Below are 17,630 nucleotides of genomic sequence, written 5' to 3'. Positions count from 1 at the left end.
AATTATTGGCCCTGTGCCCACTCACTGAATTCTAGCCATGGACATTATCCCCAGGTAATTAAAATGTTCACTTACAGAAAAAAAAAAAAAAAAAGCCAAGTATCACATAGCATTGTTAACCTTCTTCTCAGATAACGTACTCAGTGTCAGAATTATCTGTACTGCCTTGGGGCTTTTTTGAAGAGTGAATATCTTTGCACACACTGTCAGCATACACCATGTAGGAATAATTATCATCATTAACCTGAGTCTTATTAAGCTGCCTGCTTATTAATATGTATTGCCATTCACCATAAGTGCTAAGTTGTGGCAGAAAAACAAAAGAGATAGCTGAATAAAGATGGCATCCCAGGCTTCAGTAACATTATTAAAATATTTAGAAAGGAAATCAAATGAGTTTGCCTTTTTTCTTAAAACACACAAATCCCTAATTCTCCTAACTTTGAAAGAACGTGTCAGGTAAATAAAATTATGTAATATATAAGAGGAAGAAAGAGAGGTTCTTGGAAAGAACCAGACAGCATGTATCATCCACTCATAGAAGACAAAGGATAAAATCAGAGACTTGGTCAAAATGCTTATGAATTACTGAATTCCACATTCCAAATGTGACATTTGGAAGCCATGTGCTTAAAATCCACAAATCAAAAGCAGATGAAACATTTGTACTAGCTTTCTATCAGTCCTTTAGATAGTTCCCAAATTCTAGGGGGCAACTTCTGTAGAGGAGAATGTTGGCCTTACTAAGTGTAAAGAATTACTGACCAAAAGTCGGGGCTGGTGGTGGGCTGTGGAGTGGAATGGATGGTGTGGTTCCTGGATGAAGCAACAGGGCTGGGGCTCTTCAGTATCAGGGCATTTTGTCCTACAGAAGAATCAGGACTCTATCATATACACTATGTAGGAAGAAACATAGACCTACTCCAAGAAGAATATGGAAAATTCATGAAAAGATTCCAAAACTCATAACATTTCATGACAAATGAAACCATATTTTAACAGCCAGGTTACAAAGAAAAAGGTACACTGGCCTCCATAAGCTACCTTGTCTTTCCACTTTTTGGCTTCCAGATGCATTAGGTGTACTACCTCTCATCTAAAAATTGTGGTGGACCTCACTTTTCCATTCTATCTCCTGAGAAAGTGAATGAGGACAGCAAAATGATCTGATGGAAATATAGCTTCCTCCTCTCATGAGCCTACCACCCTTTATCCTAACCCTCATCCCTACCCTGTATAGCCCCACTCCCTGCCTGCACACATCTGTATTTTGGATTCAGTTACATGGGTGGGTGCAGGTTTTGTAGAACCTGAACTATAGATAATTTGAGTAGTTCTCTTTCAGAAAATTATTACAATATTATGAATACAAAATTAGGTATGAGCATGAATATTTATTTAGAATAAAAAAAGAAATCACAGTAAAATCAAATCTGAAAAATCTGAAAAATACTGCAAACATTACAAAATGCAGAAAATAATACAGAAGACTTTTATTTAATAAACTCACTGACACACCCTGTAATGCTTTCCTTCCACTTTTGGCTGCATATTCTTTGATTCTTCATGTAACAACAAATCTGTATTTTTTTCGATAAAAAAAATAAAAGAATAATTCAGTCTCCCAAACATAATTGATCAGATTTGTTTTTAGTAGTAGTAGTGAGATGCGTAAAACATGAAATGTCAACACAGACATAATCACCATGTATAGACCTGCTAGAAGTTTTATGTCCTGTAACACAGAATTTCCGATAAATTCCATTTTGTAAAATTCCCATCAAAAAATAAAATAATGTAGGGTACATTTGAATTGTATGAGATGTATTACAGAGTATATTCATGATAGGCAAGAACTTCCATTTCGAATGAGTGTTGATGTTAATGGAATCCTCCCCTTGTAATTTTAAACATCTGATGATTGGAAATACTTTCTATAAACCAACTTCTGGAATTATATACTTTGGACCCTGTTTCTCATTTTCCACCTGTATCTTTCTGGTGGTAACCATGTAAGACACATTTGTGTCATGATAAGACCCTACATACTTGAGGGAATCAGCCCGTGGATATTTGGATTATTCCAACTATACCTAGGCAGCTAGTAATTTAACTAATAGAAGAGATTGAAACTATGTAAATTTATACCTCTACACCCAAGTTTAGTGTGTCTGCAAATCAGCTTGCCCTTGACCTGCTTTGAGATAGCATTCCAGGGACGCCTGGGTGGCTCAGCGGTTGAACATCTGCCTTCAGCCCAGGGCATGACCCCGGAGTCTTGGGATCAAGTCCCTCATCGGGCTCCCTGCAGGGAGCCTGCTTCTCCCTCTGCCTGTGTCTCTGCCTCTCTCTCTCTCTCTGTCTCTCATGAATAAATAAATTAAAATCTTAAAAAAAAAAAAAAAAAAAAGCATTCCAGAGCCATCTGACAAAAGAAGTGAATGAAGAAAAGTGGCAGTGGACAGAGACATCTTCTCTTAGGTTAGCCAGCTTTATCAAGCTTTACAATCATTTAGACCTGTTGCCAGGGCCCCCTCCTGTTACCTTAGAAGTAACGAGTTTCATTAACTTTGACGTAGTGTCCATTTCTGTATAGTTTAAAGACTTGGTAGATTTTTTCTCCCTCAAAATTCCATGATTTAAGGATACTTACATAGATACTTGTGTAGAAATGTGAAGACTTCAAATTAAAAGCAAATAACTAATTTGGTACGCACACATGGAGGATGTACCTAATTGAGCAGTCAAAATGAAGCCATAAAGTCTGTAAAAGAAGGAGACAATATTAACCAACATCCTGTGACCCTAGAAACTCAGGATCAGATCCAACTTACTGGTACTGAGCTATCATTTCATATGTTTGGTTTTTTTTTTTTTTTTTTACACATAATCATCTCCATGCTTTCAAATTATTTGCTGACATGTAAGCTCTTTCTCTGATTCCTACAGTTCTACATGCATCCCTCACTGCAGCAGTTTAAAAACTAAGTGCATGGTTCCTCCACCAAGCCCGTTAAGAATGCGTCAAATGGTATAACACTAAAAAATGATAATTCCTACTCTTTGACAATTTGAAAAAAAAATGCTGAAAAATGATCTCTTCCTCAGAAGGGGGAAGAGATCTAAGAGTTGAACTGCTGGACAGATGAGTCCAGGTGCCCACCTTGCTTCCCCTGCTCTAGGCCACAGCTTTCCAGAACTCCGTGTTTTTCTTTTCTGTTTGCACAGCCACCACTTCAGCCTTGGCCCTTATCTTCTTACTACGACACTAGTTAAATAGCTGATCCCTCTTGACTATGTTATCCACTTAATATAAGACTATTTCCAAACCACATGGAGCTTTAATGATTTAAAACTTGGAGGCTTTACTTTATTAGACCCTCGAAGTCATTGCTGTAACTAATCAGGTATATCAACATTGAATAGCTGATATGTGAATTGCACAACGCAGAGCTGCATCACAATATTTTATTTCCACAAACATAACCCTTTATACTCAGCTGCATGTCTTTCAGCATTTTCATGACTGAACATCCTGGAGAGTCAAGGATGGGAGAGAGGGGCAGGTATGTCTAAGGAAACACTTTACCTAAAAGATATGATGTACTTTGGCAAAAAGACTATATATTTAATAAGGGTTGTTTATTTAATAGCATTAATTTTATCCAAGTAGACTAAATCTATTTTTTCCCCACAATTGGGAAGTCTCATAATTTGGAACTTCATCAGGGAAATCAGGTTACAGAGAAGTAAAGAGGTCCTATTTTCTTACGTATCTAAGGATAATATAATCTGTAACCCCACTCTAAATAACTGAAAAGAAAAAAGAAGGGAGGAAGGAAATGGAGAACGGAAGGGAGAGAGGAAAGGAGGAAGAGGGGAAAGAAGAAATCTATAAAACTTTCATAGAACAGCAGAGAAGGGATTCCCAATCGGATAAAAACATGAATCCTGGGGATCCCTGGGTGGCGCAGCGGTTTAGCACCTGCCTTTGGCCCAGGGCGCGATCCTGGAGACCTGGGATCGAGTCCCACGTCGGGCTACCGGTGCATGGAGCCTGCTTCTCCCTCTGCCTGTGTCTCTGCCTCTCTCTCTCTCTCTGTGTGTGTGTGACTATCATAAATAAATAAAAATTAAAAAAAAAAAAAAAAACATGAATCCTGGAGTCAGCCTTCCCAGGGAAAACCCAATTCCAGAGCAAGTTGTCTGTAGAGTATTTGAATTAATAATAACATTGTAACTAGTCTTTGAGATAGAGAAAGTTATTAGATAAAAAAACAAACAAAACTTCAGTTTTTTAAAGGTTGAATTGCTTTGTGAGACATTTTGTTTTAAAGAAAAAATTGGGGAGAGGGGCACCTGGGTGGCTCAGTCAGTTAAGCATTCACCTCTTGATTTCAGCTCAGATCATGACCTCAGAGTTGTGAAATTGAGCCCTGCATCAGATCCTGTGCTGGGCGTGGAGCCTACGTGATTCTCTCTGCCTCTCCTTCTGCTCCATTCTCTCTCCCTCTGAAAGAAAGGAAAGAATTAATTCGGTTCCTATAAGAATTTCATGTACAACAACATATTTCTCATATCTCACATATTTTATTTTACATAGGAACTTTGCAATCACAAATTTCTACCCATATCTGACTGATGTCAAAATATGATAAATTCAGGAAATAACCTGAATGTGAATGAAGTTGTCAACATATAACAACTAAAAATTATTGCAATTAATCATCTGATCCAAAATATACAAGATTATTACTAGCTGAAAGAAACATTTAGAATGTCAAAAACCTGTTACTTAATCTAACTCCTTGTAACCAATTTTTTAGATATTTTTGTGTTAACTTAAAACCTCCACAAAGTAGGTTTATGAGACATACTCATTTACTTTTTCAACATATCTAATTCACATTATATTTATTATTCAATGTGTTTATTAAGCACCTACTCTATGACCAGCAGTTCTTGGAAAGGACTGAATTAATAGTGAACAAAATTGACAAAATTCTCAGCCTTCATGATTTACATTCTAGTTGTACATTCAAGTTACTCTAGTTGTATCATTGAGAATATTACTTCCAAAAATAGGAAACATTTGAACATCATGTCATTTGTATTAATGAGATATTGAATGCAAGAAATCTTGAAGCAGTGCGTATGTTTGGCAAACCTCTGTGAAGAATGTGGGGGTAATTTTAAGGGTTTCCTGACCAAGGTGAAAGAAGGAAAATGTGTTGTTTGTTTTTTGGAGAGTAATAAAAGATTTTCAGGGGTCATTTTGGCAACATGTAATATTCCAGTTTTGTTTTAGTCATTAACTAAAGTACTTAATCCTTTGGGGAAGATTACACTCTCCTGTAACTTTGGTACTAGAAATAAGGAATTAAATTTAGGTATTGGGAAAATAGTTCTCATTGGTTTTAAAGATCAACATTCTATTTTTTAAAAGTACTCAAAGTATAGGACATGAGACCAAGGTTTAAGTTCCAGTGCAGACACGAAGTGGCCATTCAGAAGTTGATTTCTGTGCTTCTGATATGTATTAGTTTAGATTATCTATTTTAGCAAGCATTTAAGCTAGTTGAATACATTTAAATATCTTCAACAACTTGATTTATATTTGTGAAAAACCTCTTGAAATCCAACTGCATAGTTCGTGCATCACCAAAGTAGCTTTAATAATAAGCATCTCCATTGTGTTAGAAACATTGTGGAATTTACATTTAAACTGATATTCATTTGAATATGCTCCATAATAAAATTTATATAATTGCTCTATAATAAATACCTTATTTTATTCAGATCCAATATTCAGAGACTATTCATAGCTGCAACTTAGTAAGCTGTCCTTTGAGTAGTTGAAAATTAGATGTTTCATCCTCTTAACTTTAATAACAAAGCAACTGTTGGGGTTTTTGAAAGCTAAACTTAAAGGGCAATTTTCAAAATTCTCAATTTTTAAAATACCTGACAGACATCATTTATATAATATGAATATTGGCAAGAAGAGTCCTAAAAAACTCATGCAGAAGCAAGTCCAGGTGTGTAAGCTCATGAAATAAACCCTAGATTTAATATTTTATCCAGGATTTTTGAAGGTTTCTCATTTAATATTAATGAAGCTATAATATCTTCCTGTTCCATTTCCCCATCTAGAAGAGGACTAAAATTTTACCTACCCCCAAGAAATTGGCACTGATAAGTGAGAAAATCACCCAAGGCTCCCAAGGCAAACATTATACCCTGGAAATAAATTAGGCACATCTGGAAGGAACATTAAAAGTCTTTTAGGCCACTTGGGTACAGCTGCAATCATTTGTTAGTAAACGATACTCTAGTAGCATAGATGAATGCACTTTTAAGAATCCATTTTACTCCCAAAGAGAAACTAAAACCTTAGGAGTTTCCCACTGAATATTCAAAATATAATGAAATTTAAATCACATTTGGAATAGGTCCGCTTTCTTTTCACTTTCTAGTTCTGTATTGATACATCGTTTTTTGCTCATCGTCTCTTGAATTATCCTCAGAAGTCAGGAGATTAATCTTCATTTTCATACCCATTAATACTGAGCACCAGAACCTATATGAACTCTTACTGCTTTCCATTGCTATCGGTTGTGTGGTGTGTATAGGTAAGCCGAGCCATTCTTAGATTCTTTTTTAAAATACTTTAGATTGTTTTTTCCACTGCTAATATTTCAGGGCTCTCCATTTGAAGCCACAGGATGCCCACTTAATTTGTAACAATTTTAAAAAGAATAACTGGACAGACAAGTGAGTCACATCATTGAAATTAGTTTCAGCCCACTGACAAATGGACTACTACAGACATTGGGAAGATGTCTGGGCAGTTTCCTGTTGCTGCAGTGTTCTGTAGCAGAAAGAGTCCTGGGTTACTAGGGTGAAATCTATCAGGAAAGGAAAGGAATGGGGAGGCAAAATAGATCCAATTTCAGAAACTAATACTTTGAAACCACTTCCTGCTTATCCTTAGGTTCTTCTCCAGTTTTTACTTGGTCGTATTATGAAAGATGATATAGATAAAAGGACAAAAAATAATCCTGGCGAAGATATTCCAACTCTGAATGATACTTTCTTTAATGTCAAGTTATTTGGTAGAGTTAATGTGGAATGCCACTTTTTCCAAACACACCTTATCAAAGCATATATTATTCAGTATGTCTTTAACAAGATTTCATGTACAAAAATAACGATAATTAGCTACAGAGAATAATCACTTGTTTCAGAGTACCCATTGCTGCTGTTGTCTTCTGCTTGTCACTGGACTTTTAAGTGAAAAACATTTTTATGCCCTGTGAGTGACAGTTTTTAAATTAACAGCATTTCACATTATTCAGAAGAGAGTACGAAAGAGAAACACTCCAGCATGCTTCTCACTAGGAAGTTGGACCATGTTGTCATTCAAGAGAGAGAACTGTGGAACCTGCATGCCCTACAGGCCTCAAGAAATATGCTATTTCTCACTTTCTAGGCCTTCACTGCTATAACTCACGGCTTAATGCAAGACACTCACAGGCTTCTACACATGAAATTTGGCACAGTATCCTAAAATATTGAATTTGTCTATTTTGTGCTGTCAACCTGCTGAAGACCAAAATTCCTATCAGAGCCCAAAATATAAAGGGTAGCAATATATTTTTTTCCTTTAACTTTCATGACTTGGGCCTCTGACAGAAGCCTTAATTTATTATAACTACTACAAGGGGCTACATTTTAGCATCAAGTACTGTAAGTCAGCCACAGACACACAAGCCTGCCAACTCTAATTCATTTGGAATGAGGTGAGATTCGATCATTTATTTTCCCACTGAGAAGATTTGTGTTGCCTTTTAAAGTGAAAGAACTCAATATACCTTTAGAAGCTATTCAGGATTCATTGAAATTTTGTTGACAATCATGCTTTTAGGAATAAGCGAATATGGCATGGACTAGAATAATCAGATGTTATAGCCAGAAATCATTGTTCATTCCTCCGACACTTACCTCAGTGACCTAAAAAAACTGACCATGTAGAAGTGCTGACCTACAATCTTCTGGGAGAGAGAAAGTATGCTTGGGAGGTAGAGTTGGTCAAAAATATGTAAAGGATAAATGAAAAAAAAATAAGATTTACGGACTAAAAAGATATTTTAAATTTTCCCAAAATACTTAGATCACCAAACTATTGCTTTCATTAAAGGTAATACTTTCATTGATAAAAGTCAAATCAAAATTAAATAACTCTTGAGCTCCTAGAAAATTCAAAGAAAAGTACTAAAATGTGAATAGAAGTGTTTATAATACATATGAGGGAGACATGAAACACACATATAACTAACATACTAAACAGCAATGTAAAATAATTATAAAATTTATGTATGACTTATGAATGAATTCTGTAGTCAATAAGTGCTAGGAGAGATTGGAAAGGAAAATAAAACTATAAAATGTAAGAAGACAAATAGTTTTAGGATTTGAGAAAAAGAGAAATTATATAAAATCTTGGTGAATTTTTTTAAATAAATGTTCCCAATGTTCAGATACCAAAGTTCTTTCATCTTTCTCTTTACGAAGGGATGAAAACTAATCTACAAAAGGAAGTATTTTTTTATTGGAAAAAAATCACTTAGATCAGATTGCTAGCAAAAATACAGATAGAAAACAAATTCTTCATGAACACAAATGCCAAAATCCTAAACAAAATATTAGCAAGATGAATCCTCCAATATTTAAAAAAATTATAATTTAGCTGGGCATATCCCAAGTATTCAGGGATGATTTAACATAAGAAAATCTTTTATTATGATTTCCTCATATTCACAACTTAAATTTGAAAACCATATGTTTATCTCAACTGATGTAGAAAAGCACTTAATAAAATTCAACTCTCATTCTTGAGAAGCCTCTCAACAATAACGGAGCATTTCTAATCTGATAAATTACAGCTACAAAATTTGCAGCAAATATCAAATTTAATTGTGAAGCTTAAGCAAGATTTCCACTAAATTCAGGATTAAGATAAAAATGCTCATAACAATGAATTATCTGAAAAAGAAATAAAACAATCCTACTTACATAGCATCGAAAACAATGAAATACATAGGAATCAATTTAAATTGAAAGATCTGTATACTGAAAAAGTATGACATTGATGAAATTGAAGAAGACAACATAGATGGAGAGATATTCTATGTTCGTGGAGTAGAATTAATATTGTTAAAATGTCCATGCTAAATATAGCATGGATTCAGTGTAATCCTTATCGAAATTCCAGTGGCTTTCTTTTTTTTTTTTTTACAGAATTAGGAAAAAAATCCTAAAACTCATATGGATCCACAATAGACCCTGAATAACCAAAGCAATGCTGAGAAAGAGCAAAGTGGGAGGCATGATACTTTCTAATTTCAAACTATATTACAAAGTTACAGTAATCAAAACAATATGGTACCAGAAAAAAAAAAAAAGACAAATCAACCAATGGAACAGAATTGAGACCCCAGAAATAAACCCATGCTTATACAACCAACTAATATTTTCAAAGGAGCCAAGAATCCTCAAGGGAAAAAAGATAGTCTCTTCAATAAGTGGTGCTGGGAAAATTGGATATTCCCATGCAAAAGAATGAAACTAGATCCGCATTTTAAAACATTCACAAAAAATTAATTGGAAATGATTAAAGACTGAAACCATAAAACCCTTAGAAGAAAACATAGAGAAAATTCTCCTAGATATTGGTGTTGGCAGTGAATTTTTTGGATATAACATGTAAAGCACAAGCAACAAAAGCAAAAATGAACGAGTAGGGATTACATCAAATTAAAAGGCTGCTAGACAGCAAAAGAAATGATCAGCAAAATGAAAAGGCAACCTATAAAATGAGAAGATATTGCAAACCAAATGTATGATGAGGGGTTAATATCCAAAATAGATTAGGAACTCATACAACTCAATAGCAGAAAGACCATTCAATTTTAAAAATGGGCTAAGGACCTGAACAGACATTTTTCCAAGGAAGGTATTCAGATGGCCAATGGGTTCATGAAAAGGTGCTTACCATCACTAATTATCAGGAAAATGCAAATCAAAACCACAATGAGATATAACCTCGTACCTGTTAAATGACTATTATCGAAATGACATAGATAACGGGTGCTGGTGAGAATGTGGAGAGCAGGGAATGCTTGTAGACTGTAGTGAATACTTCCATCAGTATAGCCCCCATGGAAAGCAGTATAGAGTACCTAAAGAAATTAAAAATAGAACTATATGTATGACCTATCAGTTCTACTTCTACATATATATCCAAAGAAAATGAAATCACTGTCTTGAAGAGATAGCTAAACCCCTTGTTCATTGCAGCATTATTTGCAGTAGCCAGGACATCCTCTGTGTTCAATAGATGAATGGATGAATGGATATATATATATCTCACATTTTCTTTATCAATAAATATATAGATACAAATATAGATAGATATATAAAATGGAATATTATTCAGTCACACAAAAAAGGAAATCCTGTCATTTGTGACAACTTGGATGAAATTTAAGGGTATTATGATAAGTGAAATAAGTCACACAAAGAAAGACAAACACCATATGATCTCACTTATATACAAATCCTGGAAAAAAAAAAAAAAACAAGCTTGTAAAAGCAGAAAAGAATAGTAGTTACCAAAGGCAGTAGGGCAGGGGAGGGAAGAAATGGGTGAAGATGACTTAAAGGTACAAACTTGCAGTTACAAGATAAATACATTCTGAGAATGTAATGTACAGCATGGTGACAAGACTGTGTTGTATATTTGAAAGTCACTAAATATAGCTTAAAAATTTTAACTGTGTGAGGTGATGGATGTGTTAACTAAACTTATTGTGGTAATCATTTTACAGTGTATACATATATCAAATCATTATGTTGGTTCACCTTAAACATAAAATGTATTAAATTAGTTATATCTTAATAAAACTAGGGAGAGAAAACTGCCTTTTATAACTAATTCAACACTGTACTTAACGGTTATAACCAAGAAAATATGATAGTAAAAAAAAAAAATTTGGAGCACAAGGGCCACTCCTTGCTATTTACCCCAAGGAGCTGAAAATTTGTCCACACAAAAATGTGCACCCAGATATTCATAGCAGCTTTATTCACAATTGCCAAAACTTGGAAGCAGCGGACATGTTCTTCAGTAGGTGAATAAATAAACGTGCTGTGATACATCCTGGCGATGGAATATTATTCAGTGTAGAAAAGAAATAAGCTATCACACAATGAAAAGACATTGAAGATAGTAAATGCATATTACTAATTGAAAAAAGCTAATCTGAAAAGTACCCATATCACAGTGTCTTGATTACCGTAACTTTATACTGACTTGAAGTTGGGTAGTGTCAGTCCTCCAACTTTGTCCTTCCTCTTCAATATTGTATTGGCTATTCTGGATCTTTTTGCTGCTCCATATAAATTTTTAGAATCACTGTCTGTATTCACAAAATAACTCACTGAGATTTTAATTTGGATTGCATTGAGTCTATAGATCAAGGTGGGAAGAATAGACATCTTTTTTTTTTTTTTTTTTAGTCCCTTTTTTTCCTGTAAAAGTCCCTGGTAAAACTTTTTTAAAATTTTAATCACAGTGTAGTTAACATGCCGTGTTATGTTTACTTCAGGTGTACAATATAATGACTTAAAAATTCCATGTATTGCTCAGTGCTCATCAGTATAAGTACTTTTAATCCCTTTCACCTATTTCACCCAAGAACTGACATCTTGAAAATATTAAGTCTTCCTTTCCATGAACGTGGAATATATCTCCATTTATTTAGCTCTTTGATATCTTTTGTTGGAGATTTGTAATTTTCCACATATAAATCTTACTATACATACTTCATTAGATTTCTACCTAAATATTTCATTTTGGGGGAGCGTTATTGTAAACTATACTGTGTTTTTAATTTAAAAATCTAGTTTTTCATTTTGGTTATGTAGAAGAGAGATTTTTATATTAACAATGTATTTATTAGCTCCAGTGTTGGGGTTGTTTTAATCATTTCTTTCAGATTTTTTACATACACAATCTGTCATATGTGAACAAAGATAGTTTTATTTTTTCCTCCCCAGTCTGTATACCTTTTCTTTTTCTTTCTTTTTTTTTTTTTTTTACTTTTTTTTAAGACTTTTTTTTCTTTTGTTCTAGGACTTCTGGTACAATATTGAAAAGCAGAGCTGAGAGGGGACATCCTTGCCTTATTCCTGATCTTAGTAGGAAAGCTTCAAGCTTTTTACTTTTAAGTATGATATTAGCAATAGGATTTTTTTGTAGATATTCTTTACCAAATTGAGGAAATTCTCCTCTATTCCTTTTTTTTATCAGGATTATGACAGTTGCATGGGTTTATATGTGTTACAAAATTTTGCAAATCATACACTCTAAATACATATGGGTTATCACATATCAGTTATACCTCAAAATTTTCTTAAATAGTTCAAAATAAAAAAAAAATCTAGCTCTCCCCCACTTTTTAGATAACAAGGCTTAGGAGCCCCATATTAACTCCATTTTCTCTTTCCTCATGTTTGTAGAAGTGAAGCCCTGCGTCAAATAGGAGTTACTGACAAGACGTGAAGGCTGTTCCAATCTGAGACGAGGAACACTGGCTGGAAAAGCCCCATTTCCAGAATTCAGGATCTTCATTTCTCTATCCTCGTTTTCCTACCTCTGCAACAGCCAAAGAAGACTACAGGAAGTCTGCAACACCTTGAGATTATTTGCTCTGACAATGACCTCAGCTACAGGAAATACACATATCTGGAGGTTCTCTGAAAGATGTGGTTGCACTTTTTTAAAAGATATATTCCATCCACTTACTCAGGTCCCTCCATTGCCTACTTACTTCCTCCTTCTCCGGTGCTTCTTTCTTTACGTAGATCTGAGTTTCTGGTCTATATCGCTTTCTTTCTCTCTAAAGAACAGTGAACATTTCTTGCAGGCCAGTTCTGTTGCTAACAAATTCCCTTAACTTTTGTTAGTCTGAGAAAGTCTTTACTACTCCTTCACTTTCGAAGGATAACTTCACAGGGTGCACAATTCTATGTTGGTTGGAGGGTTTTCTCTCAACATCTTCAGTGTATTTCATCCAATTTTCTACTTGCATGATTTCTGAGGAAAAGCTGAGGGTAGTTCTTACCTTTGCTCCCCTGTAGGAAACATGTTTTCTTCCTTCTGTCTTCCTTAAGGATTCTTAATTTATGTTTGATTTCTTTTTTTTTTAAGATTTATTTATTTATTCATGAGAGACGATTGAGAGAGAGGCAGAGACACAGGTAGAGGGAGAAGCAGGCTCCACACAGGGCGCCCGACGTGGGACTCGATCCCAGAACCCAGGATCACGACCTGAGCTAAAGGCAGACGCTCAGTCACTGAGCTACCCAGATGCCTCTCTGATTTTCTGTAGCTTGAAAATAACATGACTAGGTATATTGTGAATAAATATACCACGCACTTCTTCTGCTTGGTGTTCTGTGAGCTTTCTGGATCTGTAGTTTGATATATGGCATGATTTTGAAGAAATTTTCAGTCGTTATTGTTTCAAATATTTCTTCTTGTTTTTTTTTTCTTTTGTTTTTCCTACTATTTCTATTACAAGTATGTTTTACTTTTGTCATTGTACACAGCCCTCAAATACTGTTTTGTTTTGTTTTTCAGTCGTTTTTTTTCTGTTTGGTTTTTAGTTTTGGATGTTTCTATTGAGAAATCCTCAAGTCCAGGGATTCTTTAACTGCATTCTGTCTAATAAGTCCATCAAAAGCATCCTTCATTTCTGTTGCAGTTTTTATCTCTCACATTTCTTTTTGGGTCTTCTAGAGAATTTCCATCTCTTTGCTCACATTACTTATCTACTCTTGTGTGCTGTCGACTTTCCCCATTAGAACCCTTAGCATATTAATCATAATTGTTTGAAATTCCAGGTCTGATTATTCCAACATCCTTGTCATATCTGAATCTGGTTCTGACGCTTCCTCCATCTTTTCAAACTGTGTTTTTTGCCAGTCTTGTAATTTTTTTTTTTCTTGATAGCCAGACATGATCTTCTTTCTGGGTAAAAGGAACTGATTTCAGGCCTTTAATAATTTGGGAGTAAGGTATGGGGGGAAGAAGTGTTCTACAATCTGTGATTAGTTTTCAGTGTTTTAGACAGCCTTTGCATCTGGACTGTGAACTTCACACAGGCCTTTCAGGTTTTCTGCTCCTTACATGAGACAGAGCGGCTGATGTGGGGTGGGTTTTAGATATTCCTCTTCCTCTGTATGGAAGGCTAGAGCCAACTGCAAGGGAGTGTTTTCCTTCCTGCAAGCCAGTTAGGTGCTGATAACACCCCCAGCGGGTTAGAACATGGTTAAATATTTTCTCCTCAGGACACACCTTGTTAGATGAACAGAATGCTTTGGCATATTTCACAAGTTTCTCCTCCCTCTACCAGAGAGAGGTAGGGGGGATCTTTCTCCAGTATTCACTGTGAGAACATGGTTAGAGTTTCAGAGTCGGTACACTCCAATGACTAGGTGCCCCTGGAGCTTTTTTCTCTCTGACTTGCCCACCTGCACCTCTAGAAACTCATCAATTACATTTCAGGTTTTTTTGGTGTTTTTTAAAGATTTTATTTATTTACTCATGAGAGACACAGAGAAAGAGAGAGACAGAGACACAGACAGAGGAAGAAGCAGGCTCCATGCAGGGAGCCTGACGTGGGCCTCGATCCAAGACCCCCGGATCACACCCTGGGCTGAAGGCAGGCGCTAAACCGCTGAGCCACCCAGGGTGCCCCATACATATCAGGTTTCTGCAGAAGTTTCTGTGATTCTCTGTATTTGCCTGTCTGTCTCTCTAGTCTGGGGGAGGAAGTTTGCCCCGTGACCTGACTTTTCATATTAATCTAAGAAAAGTTGATTTTTCAGTTTGTTCAGCCTTTTATTTGTTGTTGAAATAGAGCGGCACCTTTCAACCTCCTTACATGCTGAACTGGAGACTAGAAGGTCCCAGATGATTTTAAAAGGAAAAAAAATTCTTAATTCCAGCGCCTGGAGACATCATCTTGGTGTATATTATTCTAAGTCTTTTATTCTGTGTGTGTCTCTGTATTTATGTATGTCTGTGTATGCATAAATATGTGTACCAGTTCTGTACACACACACTTCTTCCACCAAAAACTGATCACTCTTCTTTTAAAAAAAAGTATTAAAAACATCAAACAGTGAGACATGGACCAGGACAAGGTATAAGCAATACATATAATCAACAAATGATTGGTATGCATACATTTTTTTAAAAAAATTCACCGATTAATAAGAAAAAGATAAATACCACAAAGAAATAAGCAAACATTATAAGCTAATGAATAATATTGGTTCAATATTGATTTAATGAATAATATTGATTATTCAATACAAAAGGTCCCTCCTCATATAGAATAGAATGTACCATTTGAACACCAATGAAATAACATTTCACACTATTCAGTTTAAGAAAAAAGTAATCTGGGCAGCCCGGGTAGCCCAGCAGTTTAGCGCCACCTTCGGCCCAGGGCGTGATCCTGAAGACCCGGGATCAAGGCCCACATCAGGCTCCCTGCATGGAGCCTGCTTCTCCCTCTGCCTGTGTCTCTGCCTCTCTGTCTCTCTGTGTCTCTCATGAATAAATAAATAAAATCTCTAAAAAAAAAAAAAAGTAATCTGACAATATCAAGAGTTGACAAGAACATAGAAATTCACTGCTTATTCACTGCTGGCAAGAATAAATTAGTAAATTGATTTGAAAAACAACTTGACAATTGATGATAAAGTTGAAGATAGATTATCTTTATGACCCAGCAATTTTTACTTCTAGTTACACATCCTAGAGAAACTTTCATGAATTATATAAATATACTAATTCAAGACTGCTTATGCAGCAGTGTTTGTAATACTGAGAAAAATTGGAATAGCTTATGTCCAAATGTAGAAGAAAAGAATGATGAACGATGGTACCATTCACAGAAAATGAGTAAAGTGGGGCTACATATACCAACATGGGTGAAGCAATGAAAGCAATAAGCAGAAGTATGTATTCAGTATAATACCATATACATAAAACTTAAACCGTATTATGATGTAAAATTATAATAAATGTCCTGGAATTTTAAATATAAAGTTCAGGAGAGTGGTTTCCTCAGAGGAGGACAGCAGTAAAGGCAGGTAAAATCAGAGGGTTTGAATTTTAGCTTCAATTGTATAGATAATGTATTATTTTTTAGGTTGTGTAGTAGGTGCATCAAGGCATACTGATTTTCTGAATGTTTTAAGTATTTCTAATTAAATTTTTAAAGAAAGCAAAATATGTGGAAATTCTTACGGTTTTGATATAAATCTCAGATCAGGAAACTAAAAAAATCTCACATTATTTTTCATGACTTATATGAAAATAATATTTAGAACGGAATGATTAAGAATTAAAATTCATTAGCATTTGACTGCAATGCAGTCTGTTGGCAAACTAGAAATTTGAATTGTAAACACATTTTTTTATTGTGTTCTTGTAAACATAGCGTTATGTTCTGATAATTATTCAACATAATCACTGATTTGTGCAGTTTCTGCCAGGGTTAAAAAATTCTTGTTAACACTCTTTGATAGAACAAAGACATTTAAAGAAATGTTATAAGATTTTGGTGTTCCTAGTCAGAGTTAAATATCCTATAAATAAAAAATAGAAAATAGAGTAACCTAGACATAATGGGCAGAAGATTTTAAACTGAATTTCTTAGCTATTAATATTATTAATAATGTATTATTAATCAGAGAGATCTTTATCATGCCCAAGCCTTAGATGAGCAAAGGGAACCAATCACTATTCAAGATCCCACCCACCGGGGATGCCTGGGTGGGTCAGCTGTTGAGCACCTGCCTTCAGCCCAGGGCATGATCCTGGAGTCCTGGGATCAAGTCCCACATTGGGCTCCCTCCATGGAGCCTGCTTCTCCCTCTGCTTCTCCCTCTGCTTCTCCCTCTGCCTGTGTCTCTGCCTTTCTCTCTGTGTCTCTCATGAATAAATAAATAAAATCTTTAAAAAATATATCCCACCCACCATCCTTGCTTGCCAAGTTCATGAATTTTTTTAGAAGCATTCAAGAATGTTGGCACACTTAATTTCTCCACTGAAAAATGTAAAACTGTTATTATTTATCCTTTGATTACATTCATTGTGCTTGACAAAGTCAAGAACATTAAAGAAAATAATTCTTTCCCAGAAAACACAATCTTGTGGGGGTGCCAGAGTGGCTCAGTGGGTTGGGCATCTGACTCTTGGTTTCAGCTCTGGTGGGGATTTTGATACCCTGGGATTGAGCTCTGCATCAGGCTCCGTGCTCAGTGGGGAGTCCACCTCTACCCCCCAACTTGTACACTCTCTCTCTCTCAAATAAATAAATCTTAAAAAAAAAAAAACTTCTGGAAGTGCACACACACACAAAATACATAATGGAAACACAAAAGAGTATTTCCAGTGAAAACAGAAAAAAAGATCAAAAAGTTTTAGTGGCCTTTTACTAGGAAAGATGTGGAATTCACAAACCATATTTATTTCACAAATCCATGGT

The 17,630-nt window shown here is 35.2% G+C and overlaps 1 long non-coding RNA gene across 1 annotated transcript in view; it reads left to right on the top strand.

The window, feature by feature from the left end:
• LOC140611744 (uncharacterized) overlaps positions 1 to 17,403 on the top strand; it is a 63,662-nt gene extending 46,259 nt beyond the window's left edge. The window contains exon 3 of the long non-coding RNA XR_012012886.1: positions 12,583 to 17,403. This is a non-coding gene — a long non-coding RNA (uncharacterized lncRNA). The remainder of the gene's footprint in view (positions 1 to 12,582) is intronic.
• The last annotated feature ends 227 nt before the right edge of the window (positions 17,404 to 17,630 follow it).

Source organism: Canis lupus, chromosome 2 (assembly GCF_048164855.1).
Source record: "Canis lupus baileyi chromosome 2, mCanLup2.hap1, whole genome shotgun sequence".
In the NCBI taxonomy this organism is placed as follows: domain Eukaryota; kingdom Metazoa; phylum Chordata; class Mammalia; order Carnivora; family Canidae; genus Canis; species Canis lupus.
Note: the sequence above shows the minus strand (reverse complement) of the source record. Positions and strands in the feature narration are given on the sequence as shown.